General features: G+C 43.3%; 1 protein-coding gene across 8 annotated transcripts in view; it reads left to right on the top strand.

Annotated features, from left to right (window-relative positions):
* Window positions 1-303: 303 nt before the first annotated feature.
* Window positions 304-15,807, top strand: part of MOBP (myelin associated oligodendrocyte basic protein) — a 64,704-nt gene continuing 49,200 nt past the window's right edge. For 5 of the 8 annotated variants that reach the window (XR_016214958.1, XR_016214957.1, XR_007921995.3 and 2 more), the window contains exons 1-2: window positions 304-454; window positions 12,066-12,147. The gene's annotated coding sequence lies outside the window, so the exon portion shown is untranslated. The remainder of the gene's footprint in view (window positions 455-12,065; window positions 12,148-15,807) is intronic. The other 3 variants (XR_016214959.1, XR_016214960.1, XR_011379597.2) reach the window with 3 other exon arrangements.

Here is a 15,807-nt window from a genome sequence, read left to right as displayed (position 1 = left end):
TTCTGGTAGTTGGTATCGTGAGCTGCGAGAGGCAGGAGGCTGGAGTACTTGAGTGTGTGTGAGGCGATAGTGTGGATATGGTGTGTGTGTGTGTGTGTGTGTGTGACTTAGCTTTTGTTTAGATTTTCTTTTGCTCTTTGTTTTGGCCTTTGTTTTTGTCTTTGTTTGGTCTTTGTTTTGTCTTTGTTTCACTCTTTGTTTAAACTTTCTTTGGCTTTTGTTTGGTCTGTCTTTAGCCTTTTGTTCAAACTTTGTGTGGCCTTTTTGTAGTTTTTGTGTAGCTTTTGTTTTAAAGTGGATCTTGGCTGAGGACCCATTACAAACACCTTGTGTTATGAAAAACCCAGATATATAATCTCTCCCTATATATTCTGCATGCATTGAAGTAGCTGGAACCCTTCAGGGACCTGGTACAGACGTGGAACCTGTTGCACACAACAATTGCTATTCGAAGGTAAGAAGATCCCTTTGGTTTTCATGTCACCTCATGTTGTGCTTCGTCTTTAAATGGCAAGTGTACGTTTTTGTATGGGTCCTTTTTCTTACATCCCAGGGGAAATGGGCTGTAATAGCGGTCAATTTTGGGAGGACGTAAAAGTATGAATGAAGGAATGCCAGGCTTCTGATGTGGGCAGGGGCTCTCCAGGGGTGTTCCTGCCAGTATGTGGGAATTGCCTGGGCCCAGCGGCAGTCTCTGAGATCTTAACTCAGACTTCCTTGGGTTCAAAGCCCCATGTCCCTGGAACAAGGTCATTGGTGCTGCTGGCTTCTTTTTCCTTCGATTTTTTATTTTATTATTTGTTCTGATTTGAAAATGAGTTTTTCTTCCCTTGTGTACATGGATTTGTGTGGGGAGGAAACTAACAGAACAAAGCCTGCGTTTTCTTAGAATTCTGCAGTTCTGTTCCTGTGGACCACTGAGTTTAAGTGGAAAAGATATGAATGCTTTGTCTTATATGAAATCTCTTAGAAATCACAGGGAGTTTTTCAGTTCTGTGGTTGCTAGAGAAGGGAGTGTCAGGGGACTCCAGTAATAGCATGGCTAGAGTACTGGGAAGAAAGTGTGGGAACAGATTTCACTGCTCTGTGAATAAAACAGGGAGGCAGGAGACAGACTGCTGGTAGATGTAAGATCTGCTGTTATGATTTCTTAGAATGGCAGGAGCATCACAGAGGGTTTTAAAAATTGCTTCAGATTTACAGAAAAATGGCAAATGGTATAAGAAATTCCAGATGCACCCAGATTATCCAAATGTTAACATCTTACCACATTTGCTTTCTCAGTCTCTCTCTGTATCCATGCATATATACACATTATTATTATTTTAAACGATTTATCTATTTATTTGAAAGGTGGAGTTACAGAGAGGCAGAGACAGAGAGAGGTCTTCTATCCGCTAGTTCACTCCCCAAATGGCCACAATGGCCAGAGCTGGGCTGATCCAAAGCCAGGAGCCAGGAGCTTCTTCCAGGTCTCTCACATGGGTGCAGGGGCCCAAGCACTCGGGCCGTTCTCCGCTGCTTTCCCAGACCAAGGCAGAGAGCTGGTAGTAGAGCACCTGGGACTTGACCCGGTGCCCATATGGGATGCCGGCACTGTAGGCGGTGGCTTTACCCATTATGCCACAGCGCTGGCCCCCTACATATTATTTTTTGATCCTTTTGAGATTAAATTTTAGATGTTGTCAAAATCAGAGAATTAACACTGAGAAAATACTATTATCTAATCTGGAGGTAATACGATTTCATCAGTAGTCCTAGGGCCAGTCCAGGATCATGCATTGCCTTTAGCTGTCCTGTCTCTTTGATCTCCTGTAATCTAGAACTGTTCCTGAGACCACCATTCTCTTTTACAACCTCAAGAGTTTTGGAGAATATAGGCCAATTATTACTAATTTTTAGGTCTTTTAAAAAAGTGTTTTATTGAAATACATATACATACCGAGAAATGCACACAAATGTACAGATAAATAAGTTTTGGGTTTTCTGATCATACTCAAACACCCAAATTAAGAGCAAAACATTACTAGTACCCTAAGACATCCCTCAGTACAGATTGGGTCTGAAATTTTCTCATTATTAGGTTCAGATGATGCAATTTTTAAAAGAATATGCTTGCATTTTAGATCATACATATCCAAATTTATATTTGAACCTGATGCCACAAACTTCTAATTCAAGATCTTGTTTAAAAGTGGGATTTTATTTCTTTTTAAAAATATTTTATTTATTTATTTGAGAGGTAGAGTTATAGACAGTGAGTGGGAGAGACAGAGAGAAAGGTCTTCCGTCCGCTGGTTCTCCCCAAATGGCCACAACGGCTGGAGCTGTGCCGATCCGAAGCCAGGAGCCAGGAGCTTCTTTCGGTCTCCCACAGGGGTGCAGGGGCCCAAGGACTTGGGCCATCTTCTACTGCTTTCCCAGGCCATAGTAGAGAGCTGGATTGGAAGAGGAGCAGCTGGGACTTGAACTGGTGCCCATATGGGATGCAGGCGCTGCAGGCGGAGGATTAACCTACTGAGCCACAGCGCCAGCCCCAAAAGTGGGATTTTCAATGAGTCCCTAATATCTTTGTACACAAAGTGACCAAAAATTAAAAATCCACAACTTTTATGGATAATTCTTAAGCATTCACCAAAAATGTGTGAGCACTGCCCTTCGAGTATGTACAGAAACCTGATAGGCTTAGACTGAGGCATTCAATTTGTGTGTGTTGGATTCACATCTACTGCCCTGTATTTGTCTTGTACATGTGATTGTTCCTCTCTAAGCACAACCATCTCTGAGAGCAGATACAGTGCAGTGAAGGGTGGTCCTGAGTGCTCCTCCAGGCTTGCTGGCATCGTTAGTGGGTTGACTGGGGGCATGCACAAATGGAGGAGGCACAGCTCTGTCGATGTTGTAGAAAGGCCTCCTGATCAAAAGTATTTCCCATTTCACTGTTCAATGGTCCCCAGGTCCATCCATTTAGCCGAAATCAGGACTGCATTCTGTTTGTGACTGAATAATATTCCATTGTGAGTGTAGATCACGTCTGTATCCATTCTCTGTCAGTAGACATGCAGGTTAATGCCATATCTTCTCTTGTGAACAGTGTTGCAATGAACGTGGGAGTGCAGGTATCTCTTTGCTAGACTGATTTCGGTTCTTTTGAATATATACCCAGAAGTGGAATGGCTGGGCCAAATGGAGTTTGAGTTTTTGAGAAGCCTGCATATGGTTTTCCATAATGGTAATACTAATTTACATTTCCACCAATACAGAAGGTCTAATACTTCTGTTTTTCCTCACACATGGAAGTTAAAAAATAGTTGATCTACAGGCTGGGAAGGGTTGGGATGGGGGATAGGGAGAGATCGGCTCACAGGTATAGACAGAAGTAGCACATTCCAGTGTTCCACAGCTCAGTAGAGTTATTGTAGTTCACAATAACATATTATATGCTGTATAAACAACTGGAAGAGAGAAGCTGATAGGCACCAAAAACAAGGAAAAGGATGCATCTGGTTGCCTGGATTCCTTGGTTTATCATGTGCATGTGTGTGGAAGTATTACACTGTACCCCACAGAAATGTGCAAGTATTTGATGTTAACAAAACATATAAGTAAATTTTAAAAAGTTTGCTTTATGTTCCAGTATCCATAACCCTGCATAAACTCTGTCTTTGTGGGGACAAGACCCATAATTCTGGGATCCCTGAGATGAACCAGGCATTCCTAAAACAAATCTGTCGCTCCCCCTCTTCATGGAGGAACGACACTAAACCCTGCCTAGGCTTCACATCCGAGTCACGGCACCATTATGTCGCTCCCCGTCTTCGTGGAGGAACGACACAGGACCCTGCGCTGTTCTTCTGTCTGCTCGGCCCTCCCCGGGTTTGCTGCTGGTTCTTCCCGGGTTGGCTACTGTCCCTTCCACCTCCGTGGAAGGGCGGTTCCCCCTGGCCACTTTCCCCACTTCTGCAGGGGAGCAGCACACCGCCGGCCGGCTCTCTCGGGGGCTGCACAGGTGTTCCTTCAGATAGATGTTCCCCTTAGATGTTCCTCGTGCATGCCGTCTCTCTCCTCCTTTATAGTCCTCCTCTGCCAATCCCAACTCGGTTGCCCACACGCCGAGTACGCTGCTCTCCTCCAATCAGGAGCAAGTCCTACAGTTTATTGGCTGAACTGGAGGCAGCTGTGTAGAAGCTGTTTTCTCCTCTCCCAGCGCCATATTGTGGGAGAGCAGATGCATAGAATAAGTCTTAATTCCAGTAACTTAGTCTAGTCCGAGTTGCTCCCCACACAAATCTCAAAATCTGTGAGCTGGGACGTGTTACCCACATTTTACAGATGGGAAAGTTAATATCCAGAGCCTGGTCCATGACCACAGCCAGTGAGCAGTAGAGCTGAGGACTCAAACCAGGATAGACGTCTGTGGGTTTTTCATAGGTAGCCTTCATTATTTTTTATTCAGATATTGTACACGTTAAAGTTACAGTTAGTATTGCACATAGAAGGAGATCCAACCCGTACTGAACTATATGTGCCATATTTCCCTAAAGAAATAATAGGTATATGCAAGTGTGATTTACCGCCTTGGAACACCAGAGCTGAGCTCATTTGTCCACATAATGTTTGCACTGAAAGGGATGGTGATTTCTAGTGTCTTCAAGCCCAGTGGATTTTCTGTATCTGTTATGGAGAGCCTTTATGGTGGTTTCCACAGAACCACCAGGATGCACTTCTAATCTCACCCTTGAGGTGGTTTTCTAGCCAGACACCCTGGTTGGTTTGGAAGTGGGAGAACTTGTGTTTGGAAGTAGCTGGCAGTTTTATGAAGACAGGCTTTTGACTTCCTTTATTTGGGGCAAAGTACTAAAATGTACTCTATATATGCACATATAAAGCATTCATTTTTTTTTTTTGCTCGGAGAAAATGTTGCAGTCACCAGAAATCTGAATGTGGAGTAGTTGATGAACCTGTTGTGTGACTTTTGTAGTGAAGTGAGCATATGGTGGCTTAACAAGACTAGTCCCTGGAGGAGGTAGATAAATGTTTCCTAGTTTACCAAATATGGGACTAAATTAAAAGTTTGGGCTTCTGTATGTGTGCTGTTTAGTTTTGGGGAGCTCAGCTACTGAGGAGAAGGTAGCACTGACTATTATGATTGCGTTGTCTGGGTCATGGAAGTCGATGTATGGTTTGATGAAGTAGTTTCTGCTTAAAGGACTATGTGTTCCTGTGACGAACCATCCTGGGATAAAACAGGAGGGACCCTTCTTTCCAGTTCCAAAAGATGTTCCAGGAAATGGAAAGCTTGGGAGGCCCCAAGTCTATGAGACTGTCCTGCTCTGTGTATATTGAAGAGATTATGGGCACATTTCCTACTTATAGCTGGCAAGGTTTGGAGTCACGTCATTACACAGAAAGCCGCTGTGGGGAATGTATCTCTGCCTGCCCAAGGGCACAGCCGAGTGACCCATGTTTTCTATGCTCAGGTACCACCACTCTGTGGCCCCACTCTCTGCTTCAATGTTCCTGAAAATGGGAACCAAAGTTTTTGAGTTGGCCCATACCACACCAGATATTTCTTTCACCACCTACCCTTTAGATTTTGACTTAGAAGTTTATGGAAAAATGGAATTAGAAGGTGATGGCAACTTCTCGTGAACTTTCTGAAGCCCCCTTTTCTGGGCAGATACGTGTCTGGCTACTGTTTTCTCCTGTTCTTCTTTCTCTCCCACAAGTGGAAGGGTTCCCTCAACTGATCTTTCCATCACATATGGATCCTTCAAATATCATGTCCTTTTCCTGGTCATAGTAGAACTCACACTTGCTTTCTTCTCTGGGATTATGGTGATACAGTGGCTAAAAAGAGTAAGGGTCATTGTAAGACTTGATAGACTAGGCTGATATATTAAAAATCATATCCATATCATAAATACTTTGAAATTTAAAAAAATCTACCTATGTTGAAATTTTGTGCTTCAAGAAGCACCACGGGACTACATAAATACATGACCTAGGAGCTAATTCCCATCAGTGCATCTGCAGCTCTGAGCGTGTTCCTTTACCTCTGCAGACCTCAGCAGGTTTAAAATGTTATCTAAGTTTAACTACTAGTTTTTTCTTTTCTTTGTTAAGCTTTTATTTAAAAGTCAGAGAGAGAGAGAGAGAGAGAGATCTTCCATCCATTGGTTCATTCCCCAAATAGCTGTAAAAGCCAGGGCTGGGCCAGGCTGAAGCCAGGAGCCAAAAACTTCATCTGGGTCTCCCACATGGGTCAGGGGCCCAAGCTCTTGGGCCGTCCTCCACTGCTTTCCCAGGCACATTAGCAGGGAGTTGGATTGGAAGTGGAGCAACCAGGACTTGAACCGGCACACACATGGGATGCCGGTGCTACAGATGGCAGCTTAACCCACTGTGCCATAGTACTAGTCCCCTAGTTTTTGTTAAATGAAATATACAATAGTCACAGTTGATTCCTTAGCCAGAACGTATGAAATTTATTGGAGTAATTTCAGGCTAAAACTCCACGCTAAAATATTTCAAATTTCAAAAATTCCCCTGCATAGCCCTCAACTTCATTTCATTGCTTCCCATCTCCCTACCCTACTCCTGCCACCACCACATTCAAACCAATCTCTTTAGTCAAACCGAACTGCTTGCAATCCCAATGGGCGAATCTCTTTTATGCAGGTTTTTGCACTATTAATTTCCAACTCCTGGAACACCCTTCCCATGTCATTACTTGGATAGTTGGATCTCATGATTTGAATCTTTTGGTTATCCCCTTCTCTGGATGGGCACCATTGATTTTTTTCAGCCATGATTGAAGTAGGGGTCCCAGCTGTTCAGCAGCACACACTGATCATGGGTATCACCACACTGTGTGCTGGTCTGTTTGTCCAATCTCAGGATGGCTTCAGCTGTGAGCTTTCAGAAGTCAGGGACTTGATGTCTTTACTCTGTTTCCATGCACCTGGCACATGGTAGGCACTTGATAAATACTTGTTGAACATATTTCAATAAACTCATTCCTTGGGAGAGGGAGAAGGAGGAAGAAAGAGGGAGGAAGGGACAGAGAAAAGGCAAAGCTTTGGCTCTCTTAGTGATCCCAAGGCAAAAAGTAAATAAATGAGAAAATAAGTCATGACTGGAAGAAAATAGATGTAGTCCGTGGGCGTAGATATTCTTGCTGATTATTTATGGACAATTGGCTTAGACCCTGGCATGTAGAAGCTCATCGCTTAGAGGAAGCAAATGCATAGCTCAGGGAGTTTTAATGAGAAGTGGTAAAGGTCACAACCAGATGTAAAGGAGGTAGACCTCAGTCATTAACGACGAGTCAAGCAAGTGAGGGTAACACCTGTCATGTAATCGAGGTAAACAGTGCGTCCACAGTCCGCTTCCAGACACTCCGTGAGAAATGCAGAGACTGGATACGAGTACTGAATCCCACTTCAACTTTTCCTCAGGGCCTCGGCTCACTGTAAGTAGGCTGTGATTGGATACTGTGCTCTCCTTGTAGTATGCATTTCTTCAAGATAATTTGGTTTCTTAATAAAACTACCATGTGCACAGTGGTGAGTAAAATCTGCTAATTAATAGATGTTGAATAAGTTGGGGACTTAAGAGTCCTAGTGCCTTCTGTAGTAGTAGAGGAGACAGGTTATTCTTTTTCTGCCTGGTTCTGTCCTACACCTAACTCTATGGAGCTTATTACTAACATGCACATTTCCTATGCAAGGAATAGTTGTGGTGCTTTAGTGCCAAAATGTAGGCACTTGATGTTAATCAGGTTGGTGTTAATATTTAATGTTAATCGTAATAAGTCAGAGAATTCCAGGTCACCTGAAAGTCCACATCCAGCATTTATCCCAGGTTCTTCACAAGCTTCTGTTGCATTTCTTTTCATTCACTCATTCAGCAAATATTTGTTGACAGCCCATGTGGCAGGCCCTGCATTAGTCCCTGAAGATCAAAGGTAGACAAAGCACGTTTACATTTTAGTGGCAGTGAAAAACGCATCATACAACAACTCCAATAATCAGAAAAGAAAAGGAGAACAAATACGCAGGACGCTATGATAATGTGTAACAGGATGCTTGGTAGTTAATCTAGACTAAATTCCCTCTAAGGGGGAGGGGTATTTGAAATCTCGTATTCTCAAACAGGCTTTGCACAAGTAAAGCAAGCTGAGTATTTCCAGAAAAAGCATTATTATTAGTCAGCGTCCAAGGCAGGAGAAACTATACAGCATTGAAGAGATTCAGTGTGGTTGAAGCACATTGAGCTAGGAGCTAAATACCAGCTTAGCTTCTCTTTACCTGACGTGGTTTGTTTTCTGAATCATCCAAAGAAGGAATTTGGAAGCTCCTACTCCATTCACTGAAATATTGTACACTGTTGTCATGAAAGCACATGATGACATTAACTTAAATGAAATACAGACTCTTAAAGTATATGTCAGCTAAATTATATCTATCATCTCCACCAGGAGCCATTTCTCCTAATTGTTCTCCCCCTCCATAATATTTTAACACCATAGAATACTGTATATCTGTTTATGTAATGTAAGCATAGGGATCTGTGTTTTGCACATAGAAAATACAAGAATTTTGTGCACCCCTCCCTCCAAAACCAATTTTCATCCTCTTGGGGGGTGATACATACGGTGTACTGTTCACTCAGATCCCTTTAAAGTTAGCATCTTACAGAACTGTCTGGTATAACTAGAATAAGTTAACAGTGGTAAACATCATTAATTATCCACAGACCTTATCCATATCTAAGAATTTTCACCACCAGTGTCCATTTTCTGCATCAGGATCTGATCCAGGATCCCACATACACTTAGTGATCATTTCTTCTCAGTCTTCTCTAATCTGTGATTGCTCTTTCATCTTTTTTTTAAAGATTTATTTATTTATTTGAAAATCAGAGTTACAGAGAGGGAGAGAGGCAGAGAGGGGAACCTTCCATCTGCTGGTTGACTCCCTAGATGGCTGCAATGGCCAGGGGCTGGGTCAGATCAAAGCCAGGAGTCAGGAGCTCCATCCTAGTCTCCCATGTGGATGGCAGGGGCCCAACATTTGGATCATTCTCTGCTGCTTTCCCCAGGCTGTTAGCAAGGAGCTGGATCACAGGAGAAGCCACGACATGAACCAGCGCCCATATGGGATGCTGGTGTTGTAGGCAGTAGCCTTATCTGCTATGCCACAACACCAGCCCCTCCTCAGTCTTTTTTGGAAAATTTTTATTTATCTATTTTCATATTATTTGAAAGGCAGGGAGACAGAGACAGACACACATTCCCCCAAATATCTGCAACAGCCAGGGCTGGGCTTGGCAGAATCCAGGAGCCAGCAGCTCAATCTGGGTTTCCTTTGTGGGTGGTAGGGACCCAAGTAGTTGAACAATCACCTGCTGCCCCCAGAGTAGGCATTAGCAGGAAACTGGAATCAGAAGTGGAGGAGCCAGGACTCAAACCAGGCTTGCTCGCTCTCGCTCTCGCTCTCTCTCTCTGCATGTGTGTGTCTCTCCATCTCTGTCACACTGCTTTTTAAATAAATAAACAAACAAATCTTAAAAAAAGAAAGATACCGCAAGGCTTGGGTTGTAGGCCTGGTTAGGGCAGGCCTATTTCATCTTTGTCGTCATTCCTAGGGGTGGTCTCTGCAAAGTGAGGTCTTCCTGGGATCTCCCTAATAGTGTGAGTGCTGATATTTCTGCTCAGTCATCAGCCTCTTAGCAGATATTTTTTCTTGGGCTTCACACAGTCTTTTTTTTTTTTTTCTTTATTATTTATTTATTTGAAAGTCAGAGTTACACAGAGAGAGAAGGAGGGGCAGAGGCGGAGAGAGAGAGGTCTTCCATCTGCCAGTTCACTCCCTGATTGGCTGCAATAGCTGGAGCTGTGCTGATCCGAAGCCAGGAGGCAGGAGCCTCCTCCAGGTCTCCCAAGCGGGTGCAGGGACCCAAGGACCTAGGCCATCTTCCACTGCTTTCCCAGGCCTAGCCGGGAGCTGGATCAGAAGTGGAGCAGCTGGGACTCAAACCGGCGCCCATACGGGATGCCTGCAGTGCAGGCAGCGGCTTTACCTGCTAGGCCACAGTGCTGCCCCCTTCCCACAGTGTTATACTACAGTTGCACATTGGGTCTGATCAACTATCTGGGGGGAATTCTCTCTCTCTCTGTCTGCTATCCTACTGTCTGTTAGCCTCCTCTCTGATTCCTTCTGGATTCCTGAAGTCTTAGCACCCTCTAACTTTTTTAAAAAGATATACTTATTTGAAAGGCAAAGTGACACACACACACACACACAGAGAGAGAGAGAGAGAGAGAGAGAGAGAGAGAGATCTTCCATCTGCTGATTGACTCCCCAAATGGCTGCAATAGGTGGGGCCGGGCCAGGTTGAAGCACGAAGCCTGGAACTCCACCGGGTCTACCCTGTGGGTGACAGGGCCCCCAGTACTTGGGTCATTTGCTGCTGCCTTCCCGGGTGCATTACGAGGAACTGGACTGGAGTAGCTGGGACTCAAACCGGCACTCCAATATGGAATACCAGAGTCACAAATGGTGCCACAACACCAGCCCCAGCCCTGTCACTTGTATCTGTTTCTCTGCTTACATTCTCTCTCCCGTTACAGCAGTTTGAATAAAGTATCTTCAGGGAGAAAACCAGCATGAACATGGGGTTCACCTTCTTTGCCTCCTTTCCCTCAGGGATCATAGCCCTGCAATGTGCGCCATCCAAAGCCCAAGGATATTTCATTTGTGTATTTTTATTTAGCTTTAGTTTTAGTGGGAGTGCAAGTTTAGTACTTGCCACTATATCATGTCTGATTGATGTTTTTAAAAACTAAGAAAGCGCCAGCGCCATGGCTCACTAGGCTAATCCTCCGCCTTGCGGCGCCGGCACACCGGGTTCTAGTCCCGGTCGGGGCACCGGATTCTGTCCTGGTTGCCCCTCTTCCAGGACAGCTCTCTGCTGCGGCCCAGGAGTGCAGTGGAGGATGGCCCAAGTGCTTGGGCCCTGCACCCCATGGGAGACCAGAAGCACCTGGCTCCTGCCATCGGATCAACGTGGTGTGCTGGCCACAGCGCGCTGGCCACGGTGGCCATTAGAGGGTGAACCAACGGCAAAGGAAGACCTTTCTCTCTGTCTCTCTCTCTCACTGTCCACTCTGCCTGTCAAAATAAATAAATAAATAAATAAAAAATCTTAAAAAAAAAAAAACTAAGAAAGCTCGCAGACTCACAGGATTCAGTTACTCTGTCAAGCAGGTGGGAGAAGAGGAACACGCTTGCGATTCTTTCCTGATGTGACTTAGTGTGCCTACAAAGATTTATACAGTTCATCACATACAGCTTCCAAATACATTATTGCTATAATAACACATTATCAACTAAGACAACCAATCAAAGTTAGAGCTTTCTCTTGCAGGTTATTTTTGTGTCTGGAATTTTCAGAATCTTGAAAGATCCCTTTGTTCAAACAACGCTTGCAAGATCTGATGTATGAGGGTATTGAGCAAGAAAGGGATCAAGGACAGTCTTATTGCATGAGAAAACAATATTGATGCCCCATGGAAGTTCTCAATTTAATGCCATATCAAATTGTATTTCTTCAATTAGTTTATAAGTAAAAAAAAATGCATCTATTTCCAGAGCTGTGGGGGAGGATGGCATTACTTTAACTCCTTTCTAGGGATGATTTATTTGATTACGAAGATTTAAATCTTAGATCCAGACTCTGGGATTTTATTCATTACTTTTATAAGTAAAATTCAGTCTCATGGAGCTCTTTAATAAAAGAGATGGGGAAAAAGCTGAAGATTTTTTACTTTATGACAGTGAATTAACTGAACATATAGAATTTTTCCTCTTTAATATTAAAATGTTTTATAAGAGTTTGCCTAGGATTTTGTGGCTGTACCCTTGACTCATCCTCCAGTGATCAAACCCAATCCTTCGTAGGATTGTGAGAATGAAGTTTCATGTGTAACACATTTGAGTTATCTGCAGCCTAAGCGACCAAAATGCTACATTAACACATTTTGCTGCTTCACTTTCAGGAAAAAAAAAAAGAAGCAAATGATACCAAGACAAGCTCATATCAGAGATTTAAACACCATATGCGTGTGGAAGAAAATACAGGTAAATTGTGTCTCTTATATTCTTTTGGATCTGTATGTAAATTGTTGTATGATAATAGCTAGTATTCAGAATATCACAACAGAGTGTAGAACAGCAAAGCACGCAGCAATCGAATTTTTTTTTTTAAGATTTACTTATTTATTTGAAAGTCAGAGTTACACAGAGAGAGGAGAGGCAGAGAGAGAGAGAGAGAGAGAGAGGTCTTCCATCCGATGGTTCACTCCCTAATTGGCCACAACAGCTGGAGCTGTGCTAATCCGAAGCCAGGAGCTTCTTCCGGGTCTCCCATGTGGGTGCAGGGGCCCAAGGAGTTGGGCCATCTTTTACTGCTTTCCCAGGCCATAGCAGAGAGCTGGATTGGAAGTGGAGCAACTGGGTTTTGAACTGGCGCCCATATGGGATGCTGGCACTTCAGGCCAGGTCGTTAACCCACTGCGCCACAGTGCCGGCCCTGCAATCAAACTTGCAATAAGAATTAAACTTTTCCCCAGCATATGCTGGTGTCTCACAGTATGCTAGGTTTTAAGAGTAGAAAGGTGAAATTTTTTTCCCCTGTGTATCAGAGAGACTACAAACCAAACCACCAGTTGTCCATCCTTGAAAAACTGATGTACTGATGTGCAGTGGAGTAGCCATTCTGTGAGAGAGATTTTTTCCTCCCATAATCTTCAGACTCTACTCAGGAGATTCCTTCTATCTCGTTGTCTTACCTGAATCTAGCCAGTCTTCTGAGAGCAAAGATTTACCTGTTAGCCTTCCAAATGGCTGTCATTTTGTCCTGTGAGTAGCTCTAAGTCTGAGACACATAGCCACGTTGTTGGGGTCGGTGTCCTTCCCATTGCTACTTTCAGGCCACTACGTCTTCACTCTGCATTCGGAAGCTTCTCCGTTCCTTGTGACAGTCTTCGTCTGACCTCCCGTCTTTCACTGGTGGTTTTGTTCCCAGGCTCCTCACTCCAGTAGTTACATGACTTCAGTAGTTTCATGAATGAACTATTTGCCACTCCAGTGAATTATACACTCGGCCTCATCCATCTATTGTCATGTTGTGGGCTTTGTCAATACTTGTCAATCGAACAGTGCAAACATCTAGCATCTCATTCACAACTTTTCTTCCAACTTGCTTTAAGTATCCCACTAGAATTATTCTTCCATTGAATGCTTTTAGTTGACTTGTTCCTCCATTTCCCCACCATTTCATGAACCCATTCACCAATCACCCTTTTCTAACATATTTTTTCATATTACTAGTAGATTCTAAAACCCATCATTTCAGTTATCCTTTTGGAAATTCTCTGGCAAAGCCCAGTCCTGGATGAACCTGTCTATTTTCTCCATGTCTCTACCTGAGTTACAGAGAAGTATTGGAGAAAAACTCATTTCGATATCACTACATAGCAATGGTCAATGCCTTTATCTGGGCTCTCCAAACCTTCTGGCACCTTGGTCTGTGACTTTCAGCAGAATCTCTTTTAAATCTATCCTAAAAAAATGCAAAAATTCCCAAGCTATTCTCAAATCTCCAAATCTCTCATTCTCAGCAGATAATCTTGCTTCCCATTTCACTGGAAAAATGGAAGCTAATAGATGGGAACTTCATTCAGCCAATTGTTTTTCCTCTTTTAACAAAGGCCAGTCATTCAGCATGTGCTCTGAATTCTATTTTCACTAAAGACCACTAATTATAGCCTCTAATTTTGCTTCAGTGTCGTCTTCTCTGTCAGATTCTTCCCATGAGCATTTATACATTTGATCATCGCTCATTATAACAAACAAATCAATAACCAACCAGCTTCCTTCCACCCCTTACATCCTCCCCCCTCACCCAAAATCCTCTGGAAACCATGTATTTATTTAGCTGCCGTAAGCCTTCTCCCTCTATTCTCGAATGCTTGGCCTGAATTTCTTATAATTTTTCTCTCCAAATCTTCAACCCCTGTTCTCTCTACAAGCCCTTGATATGACCCCTGTTTCAATCACTCCATTGGAATAGCTCTTATTAGAGCCATCAATTAGTTCCACATCATGTAGCCCAATGCTCTCTAACCATCTTCATGTCACACAGGCTCTCAGAGTCATTCTGCAGAGTTGACTGCTCCCTCCTCGGGGACACTCCTTCCCTTTGGCTGCCATGACAACGCGTGTTTCTAGGTTACCTCTACTTCTCTGACTCTTCTTTATCATTTGCCATTCACCCTTCCTCTACCTTACCTGTAAGTCTGGGAGTACCCCAAGGCTCAGTCCTAGTCTCTTCTAATTCTACGTTCTGTCACCAAGAAAACGCTGTCCCCCTTCATGGCTTAATTTATCATCTGTACTCCAAAAATCTTTATCTGCAGCCAGACCACTCTCATAAACTGTCCACGTGGCATCTCCAAACTGGATGCCTGCAGATGCCTTAACTTGAATGCATTTAAAATGGAACTCAAACTCTGTTTATTCCCAGGCTTTCTTTTCCTTTGCCTAGGTACTTGCCTAGGTACTTTCACTAGCCCCTTGCTCAAACTCTATACTTTGGATTTATGCTTGACTGCCTCTTGTTACCACTCCTCATGTGCAGTCAGTCACCAACTAGTGACTCTACTCAGAATATTTTGTCATCAACATCATTTTGCCCATGACTTTCTGAAATAGCCTTCTGACAGGTTTCTTGCCTTTATAGGCCTCCGTTAATTTTCCCCAAAGCTTTAGAAGGGACCTTACAAACATGCATGTCTCAGTATAGTATTTCCCCACTTAATATGCTTAGTGCCTTTAGTGTGTTTGATCTACTAAGCATGTCAGGTCATAACTAGGCCTCAGCTTTCCTCTCCAAGCCCATCCTGCTCTACTTTCCCTCCTTACATGCAGTGTTCCAGTCACTCTGGCCTTGTTCTAGTTCTCATTCCATGTGGACTCATTACCCCCTGCGCTTTCCCTTCATGGCACCAATCACAACTGTAATTAAATAACTGCTACTCAACATGGCATTTGTTGAACGTCTGACCCGCTTGCTAGAATATGCACTCTCTGGGGTCGGGGCCTCTGTCTACTTGTTTTATTGTCAGGGTCTGACATTGTATTGGGTCCCTCATATGTGCTATTTTGAATGCATGAAAGATTCTAATAGAATTCAATAAATAAGAATATAAAGACGGAGGCAAATAGATTGCAAAATGGAACAAAGATAAGTGGGATTCGATCCAGCTGAAGAAACCTACCAGTATAACTTCTATTGTATTGCTCTGATCAGAATCTTGGAAGAAAATTCCAGAAAAGTACATGGTCAATGATTGCATGCTTGTTTGGCCTTGTATCTTTAGCATGTGGTCTCTTCTTTGACTTTCACCCTTGGAGAACCCAAGGCAGCTGGTAGCTATCAACATCCACTCACTGTGAGTAGAGCAGTAAATCAGCCTATCAAGTAACATGGATTCTTTCATTAAGTCTCTTGCTGTGACTATAGACTATGTTTGCATTTAGGCTTTTCTATTAAAACAACACAATCAGGAAGACTGTTTGCCTTCTCCATCCCTCAGGAAAGGATTAGGAAAGGATTAACAAGAGAGATACGTCTTTCACTTAAATATGTTTATATTCAGAATCCCATAATTTTCTCTTTTTTTGACAGGCAGAGAGATAGAGAGAGTTATAGACAGTGAGAGAGAGAGAGAAAGGTAT

This window comes from Oryctolagus cuniculus, chromosome 10 (assembly GCF_051225735.1).
Source record: "Oryctolagus cuniculus isolate XC-2025 breed Fujian yellow rabbit chromosome 10, ASM5122573v1, whole genome shotgun sequence".
NCBI lineage: Eukaryota > Metazoa > Chordata > Mammalia > Lagomorpha > Leporidae > Oryctolagus > Oryctolagus cuniculus.
This window is presented reverse-complemented; position numbering and strand designations above follow the sequence as displayed.